Source organism: Sapajus apella, unplaced genomic scaffold, assembly GCF_009761245.1.
Source record: "Sapajus apella isolate SASKATOON/1434 unplaced genomic scaffold, GSC_monkey_1.0 scaffold2, whole genome shotgun sequence".
Lineage (NCBI taxonomy): Eukaryota > Metazoa > Chordata > Mammalia > Primates > Cebidae > Sapajus > Sapajus apella.
In genome coordinates, this window is record NW_022436942.1 from 21,036,594 (window position 1) to 21,043,893 (window position 7,300).

Below are 7,300 nucleotides of genomic sequence, written 5' to 3' on the forward strand. Positions count from 1 at the left end.
TTTCTCACAAGTTGCCATATTGAGGACACTCGGCACCCTGTGGAGAGACAAACATGAAGAAGAGCCAAAGCCTGCCAGCAACCATGTGAGCCTGGAAATGGACCTTCTCAGGCCTGCCAACAGGCACATGAATGAGTGTAGAAGGGGATTTTCCAACCTCAGTTGTCCTTTAAGGCGACTGCACCCTCGGTGACAGCTTGACCTCATCCTTGTGAAAGACCCTGAGCCAGAGGCACCCAGGTCATTGTTATCTCCTGAATTCTTGGCTGACTCAAAGTGTGAGATGATAATTGTCTGTGGTTTTAGGCAGGGAAGTTTTGTAGTAATTTGTTACATAGCAATGGGTATCTCATATGCCTGTGGATAGTTTGATTACATTGTACCCCTTCTTCATGAAGGAGGCAATGCTGTGCATTCCTCTGCACCCACTGGGATAATCACTTACTCTGGGCATGGATTTACCTTTCCTGCCTGTCTGCATCTGCCAGTATTATCATCCATGGACTTACTGAATGCTGCATTTGTTGTCATGATATTTCACATAATATCGCATCTAACCAAGGAACAAATATATAGCAAAACAAGTGAGACAGTGTGCTAGTGCTCACATGACTCATTGGGATTACCCTGTAACTCTATTTCCTAGAATCACCTGACCTTTTTTGAACAATGGAATGGCCAATTAAAAACTCAAATACAGCATCAGTTGGGAGAAAAAAAAAACCTTAAAAAATTTGAGTGATCTTTACAGGTAAGACATAGGCTCTGAACCTCAGACCAATATGTGGTGTTCTCCCGGAGCCAAAATACAATAGTCAAATAGCCAAAATACGAATACAAAATATATTGGTAACCAAGGAGTTAAGTGGGAGTGGCACCTCTTGCCACTAAACCAAATGACTTACTAGCAAAATATTTGCTTCCTGTCCTTGTGACTCTGGGCTTTGTTGATTTAGACATATTAGTACATTCAGGAGGTATAAAGAGACTCATAAATGGCCTTTCACTATCTATTTTACTCTCAACTTTTTAGCAACAAAACTCCCCTGGTTTTAGTTGATCACTTTGTTGCCAAGCAAGAACCTACTGTTATTAAGCTTTCTTGTTTGAAAATGTGATCAAATCACTAAATTTGGGTCCATTATGTGAGCAGAATTCATGTGGGAAACTTCTGGGTTACTGCTATGGTTTGAATGCATTCCCCAAAATTTTTGTTTTGGAGACTTAATCCCCAATGCAACAACGTTGGGAGGTGGGGTTTTAAAGAAGCGATTAGGTCATGGGAGCTACACCTTCATGAGTGGATTAATGTTGTTTTCTCAGGAGCGGGTTAGTCATTGTGGGGTGGCTTTGTTATAAAAGTGGGCTCTCTCCTCCATGCACACTCTTTTGCTATCCTGGCTGCCACCTGCTGCAGCACAGAGGACCTCACTAGATGCCAGCACCATGCTCTGGACTTCCCAGCAGCCTCCAGAAGTAAATGCCTATTATTTATAAATTACCCAGTCTGTGGTATTCTCTTACAGTAGCAGAAAATATAGCTAAGACAGTGATCTCCTTAATGTTCAAGCTGCCTACACAGAATTTCTCTGTCCCTTCCCTTGTGTTAGTATGAGAGTATGGAGGTAGCACATACCCTCTACTTCTGTGTATGAGGAGTATGAGGAGATGGCAGGAGCAATGATATTGGAGGAAGCTGGATGTTGGCATCACTTCATATAGCAGATCCACATTGACGGGTCTGGACCTCTCAGTTCTGGGCAGCATATCTCTGTTTCATTACAGAAAAATAAATTTTAATCTTGTTTAATCCACTGTACTATCAAGTCACTTTGTATACAATTTACCTATACCTTAACCAACATAGCAGGAATGCTACCACCAGGGACAAAATAATGGTTTCATAGAATTAGAAGTTCAGGCTTCTTTCTGTCCATTTGAGGCTTCTCTTGACACTGTACACATAAGTAAAAAAGGGGAATCCTATGTTGGTTGGGGTGACTGATGGTGATTATCTTATTGATATAGGGTTGTCATACAATGTGAGCAGGAAGGTGTTCACTTTACAACCCAAGAGGGAAAACATACTGATTCTAACCAAATCCCAAACCAACCAAGCCAAACCAACCCCCAAGGGATTGTCTGGTGTGCTAGTTGCATGAGAAAACCAATATAGTAAGAGCACCAAAGACTCATTTTCTTTAGGAATGAATAATTGGGGTTTCCCCATCAGGTAAGATAATCCTGTCATGAATAATACCATTATGCATCACTTAATGATGGAGTACATTTTGAGAAATGAGTCATTAGGTGGTTTCATCATTGTGTGAACATCATAGAGTGTATATTCCACAAACCTAGATGGTATAGCCTCCTACACACCTAGGTTATATGGTACAGTCTATTGTTCCCAGGCTACAAACCTGTACAGTGTGTCACTGTACTGATTACTGTAGGCAATTGTAATACAATATAAGCATTTGTATATCTATATAAAGAAAAGGTACAGTAAAAATATGGCATTATAATCTTATGGGACCACCACTGCATATGTGGACCATCATTGGCCAAAATATCCTTATGTGGTACATAACTGTATGTAGATGTAGTCAGCCTTCAATATCCATGGGCTATACATCTGTAGATTCAACCAGCAGAAGATTAGAAATATTTGAAAAAAAAAGAAAAATAGCAAGACAACAGTAAAAAATAATACAAATGAAAAAACCAGTGTAGAGCATAACAACTGTTTACATAGCATTTACATTGTATTAGGTATTTTAAGTAATCTAGAGATGATTTAAAGCTTATGAGGGATGTGCATAGGTTATATGCAAATTCTACACCATTTTATGTAAGGGACTTGAGCATCCTTGGATTTTGGCATTTGTAGGAGTCCTGGACCCATTCGCCCATGGATACTAGGGATGACTGTGTGCATATGTATACAGTCAGCCCTCCATAGCCATGGGTTCCACGTCTGTGGATTCATCCAACCTTGGATAGAAAACATTCTGGGAAAAAATTCAGGCCCCTGGGATTAAGGACAGAGAAAGTGGGCTAGGATTCCTGCTCCTGGGGTAGTTCTCCTGCTTCATTCACAGAGATACGAAATGAAGGTGGAACAGCAGCTCCCTAGAGAGCAGTTTGTGTTAAGTCTCTTTGTGGGTCTGAAAACTATCCTGACAAGTCCAAGGTAGGTGGTCAACTTGATTGATTGGTGGACATATAGGCGCATAAATGGATGGACAATTGGCCATATGGACAGAGGATGGATAGGTGGAGATGTGGATGACTGGCTAAATGCCTGAAGGGCTAGGTGACCCCTGAAGGTGGGAGGTGACACTCTCAGAGTGTGTGTGAAGTAGAAAGAGGCTCTTGAGGGGTTGCCCCACTGAAGGAGGGGACCTCTGGCTTGGAAAGTCATCAGAAATGTTTTGATTTTGGAATAAAAAAAAAGACACATTCTCTTAAACTTGGGACTTGAGAAAGAATGTCCAATATTCCCACTAGTCACAGACTCTGGGGACCAAGCCTGTAGCCTGTTTGTAGTGTGTATGCTGTGAGTGGGGTGTGTGGTCACGCAGTGGGTGCAGGTGTGAATTGTGTGTAGTTTGAGTGTGATGGGCCTGTGGGTATTTGTGGTGTATTTGGTGAAAGGTAGTATGTGGAAGGCGGGTGTCTATAGGCTGCCCTCTGGACTGATTTTTCTCCAGCTTTCAGCATAGCTTCTATCTGGGAGTGTCTGGAGATGTTCTTCATCTCTCTTGTGAATCAGAGCTCCTGTTTCTTGGACCCAATGTCTTTCTCTTTCTTAGCTTACATTTGTTTTGGTGGGGTATACACTTCAGTAGCTCCATGTGCTATTGGATGGTGGAATATAATTTTTGAAACTTTGCACATCTGAAAAAAGTATTCTATTTTTCTACTTGATTGAGAGTTAGCTGGGTATAGTAGTCCAGATGGAATTAATATTTCTTTAGAATTTCTAAATTATTGTTTTGTCTTCAAGCTTCCAATGCTGTGTTGAGATATCTGAATCTTTACACCGCTATCTCCTTTTTAAGATAAATAATCTGTTCATGAAAATCATATGTTCTCTGTGAATATGCTAACTGGGTACCTATTTCTCATCACTTTGAGTGGGAAAAATACTAGTGATACGTGTCTACTCTAAACCTTCAACTAATTGCCTAAAACATAATAAACAAAGTAACACGTTATCATAAATAACAAACTATTATGTTTGGTTAGAAAATGCTTCAAACATCACACCTGATCATCACATGACATGGCTGTTAACAAACAGTTGCGTTGTATGTGACAACATAGCCTCCCTTCTAGCCAGAGACATTCCATACTCACATTCCTTCTCAGGACGCCTATTTCAAATTACTCTCTGTGTATTTAGAATTTAACCCAACACTACACATTGCTTTTGTTGAAATGTCTGGAGTTTTTGGAAGGAAAACATGAAGTTTTCTTACATAAACACCCACTGAGAATGATACATATTTAAAAATATTGCGAACACATTATTTTAAACACTTTAAAATTGCTTCTGTCAGAAACAAGGAGTTTCTTGTCCCTTTTCAGCTTAGAAAGATGTTGAAAAGTTCTTTTAGAGAGAGAGAGAGAGAGAGAGAGAAAGAGAGAGAAAGAGAGACTCTAATCTTGAACTGTTGTATACAAATTGATTTAAAGATGTTTAGAGGATTGGTTCCCAGAAATTGCTTTCTAGTTGGAAATTCCCTTCTGAGTATACATTTTTAAAGCATTTTCTTGAGACATAAAACTTTATTTGTAAAGTTTCAAAACTTTTCTTTTGAAATGTCTACTTAAAAGATGAACATATAGATGTGATCTGGCCAGATAGTTTGGATACTTGGGACAAATCTGATAAGCAAATGTATCTATAAATTTTAGTGTTTCTTAGGCCACCATAATTTTGACATATAATGAATAGAATGGCCAAGCCTGCAAGTCAAGTTTACTTTAAGTCTTTAAACTTTTCTCTAAAACTAAACTAAAAACAAATCTAATGGTACTGATCATTGGCCTGTGGCCATTTAAATGTTTCCCACTTTGATCTGTGATTGCTTTAACCTATCAGTGCTGCTGCAGTCTGCCTCTGTTTATCTTTTTATTTATTTTTTAAATTATATTTTAAGTTCTGGGGTACATGTGCAGAATGTGTATATTTGTTACATGGGTATACTTGTGCCATGGTGGTTTGCTGCATCCATCATCCTGTCATCTACATTGGGTATTTATCCTAATGTTATCCCTCCCCTATCACCCTACCCCCTGCTATCCCTCTCCTAGCCCTCACCCCCTGACAGGCCCCAGTGTGTGATGTTCCCCTTCCTGTGTCCCTGTGTTCTCATTGTTCAATACCCACTTATGAGTGAGAACATATGGTGTTTGGTTTTCTGTTCTTGTGTCAGTTTGCTGAGAATGATGGTTTCCAGCTTTGTCCATGTCCGTGCAAAGGACATGAACTCATCCTTCTTTATGTCTGCATAGTATTCCATGGTGTATAAGTACCACATTTTCTTTATCAAGTCTATCATTGATGAGCATTTGGGTTGGTTTCAAGTCTTTGCTACTGTGAACAGTGTCGCAATAAACGTATGTGTGCATGTGTCTTTATAATAGAATGGTGTATAATCCTTTGGGTATTATAATTTTTTTTGTTGCAAATGACAATTCATTATAATTAAATACAAACAAGGAAAAAAGTCACCATGGCCCATTCAAGTATTTTGCATAGATTTACAAATATTGTAAACAATTAATAGGTAGACAAGAGAAAAGAAGATCTGTTTCCCGTGAACAATCTCCCAAATAAAAAGAAAATTCACATTGCCCTGGATCCCAGACACATTCAAAAACACAGTGGATGGTGTGAGAGGACATGCAGAGGGTGACTTTGGAAGTTTGGGCTTGGATTCTGCAGAACTGCTCCTTAGCCGGCTTCCTTAGGGAAGGGGACCTTTCCAGTTGGCATTTCTATGGCTTTCTTGGGTGTCCAGTAGAGCTGTTATACATGTGATTAACAAAATTACTGACTTTGGAACTGGTCCCCAATTTTCAAAATGCAAGTCTCCCATACCCTCTGTCAAGAACAAATTAGGAAATAGGCAGGGAGAGACTCCATTCGAAAGGGGTATTGCAGGAGGTGGTGAGGGGCCATTGCTTTAGGTGGAAGGGACCATGGCAATACAAAGGCACTCCAATCGGAAAATCAGCAAGTCTCAGACCTTAAGAACTACAAGAATATTAAGTAATGAGATTGCTGGGTCAAATGGTTTTTCTTGTTCTTGATCCCTGAGGAATTGCCACACTGTCTTCCACAATGGATAAACTAATTTACACTCCCACCAACAGTGTAAAAGTGTTCCTATTTCTCCACATCCTCTCCAAATTTTTGTCTCCAGATTTTTAAATGATCACCATTCTAACTGGTGTGAGAGGTATCTCAATGTGGTTTTGATCTGCGTTTCTCTAATGACCAGTGATGATGAGCTTTTTTTTGTATGTTTGTTGGCTGCATAAATGTCTCCTTTTGAGAAGTGTCTGTTCATATCTTTCACCCACTTTTTGATGGGGTTATTTGCTTTTTTCTTGTAAATTTATTTAAGTACTTTGTAAATTCTGGCTATTAGTCCTTTGTCAGATGGGTAGATTGCAAAAATGTTTTCCCATTCTGTTGGTTGCCGGTTCACTCTAATGATAGTTTCTTTTGCTGTGCAGAAGCTCTGGAGTTGAATTAGATCCCATTTGTCTATTTTGGCTTTTGTTGCCATTGCTTTTGGTGTTTTAGTCATGAAGTCCTTGCCTATGCCTATGTCCTGAATGGTTCTGGTTCTACCGCCTCAGCTTTCTGAGTAGCTGGCATTACAGGCATGTACCACCACATCCAGCTAATTTTTTAGTTTTTAGTAGAGATGGGGTTTCACCATGTTGGCCAGGCTGGTCTCAAACTCTTGACCTTAAGTGATCCACCCACCTCGGCCTCCCAAAGTGCTGGGATTACACGTGTGAGCCGCCATGCCTGGCCTCAATTCTTATATCTAGAAACCATGGATGGTCTTAGAAATACTGAAATCTAGAAATATAGTTTTGCTCATTAGATTTGTTGTAAGCATTCAACCTATCTGGCCAAATTATATCCATATGTTCATCTTTTAAACAGAAGTTAAAAAAAGTTTTGTGTCTTTATAAATTAAGTTTCATAACTCAATAAGATATTTAAAAATCTTGTACTTACAAGGAAATTTCCAAGTACAGAGCAATT